This window comes from Macrobrachium nipponense, chromosome 1, assembly GCF_015104395.2.
Source record: "Macrobrachium nipponense isolate FS-2020 chromosome 1, ASM1510439v2, whole genome shotgun sequence".
NCBI classification, from domain to species: Eukaryota; Metazoa; Arthropoda; class Malacostraca; order Decapoda; family Palaemonidae; genus Macrobrachium; species Macrobrachium nipponense.
Genome location: NC_087200.1, coordinates 98,988,587 through 98,989,264, shown reverse-complemented (window position 1 = coordinate 98,989,264; position 678 = coordinate 98,988,587).

Here is a 678-nt window from a genome sequence, read left to right as displayed (position 1 = left end):
CAAACTGCAGGGAAAATCGCTTTGCAAAAAACCCACTGCCTGATTCTGGGTCATTCACCCCAAGATCTCTGTGCCTATCAATTACGATGCATATCGCGTGGCACACTGCAACCAGTCCTAAAGGATCGTTGAAGAGTCCCTTGGGGTCCTGTTGCATTGCAATCTTCCTTTTGCTCCTTACTCGTATCCTTTGATCTATTTTGTCTTACCTGGCAAACTTCTTTGATTTTGCACAGCTGCAGTTTTCATCACGTATGTAAGGAGAAAATATTCCTGACGGATCGAAATGGATCAATGGTCGAGTTACATTTCTTTTAACTATTTTCATCATCCTAATCGAGACTGAAATTATCACTACATCGGCTACTACTGTTGCAGAAGTAGCTGTAGTAATACCAGTAATGAACTAAGGAACCTCCGTAACGAGGCTGTAATATTGACAATTAAAAGCCACAGTAGGACTGAAGAGGGATACGGAGCAGTATCCGAAAGTCTCTCCTAGTAATTTTTAACATTGTACAAAAATATATTTTTAACACTACTGTGGCTTTTAATTGCCAATACCAGAACTGTCCTCCATTTTCATAACTCTCCCTTTATTTAATAATAATAATAATATTAATAAAAATAACCATTGAAAGAAGGAGACGTCATTATTGTCGATGAACAAGAAAAACA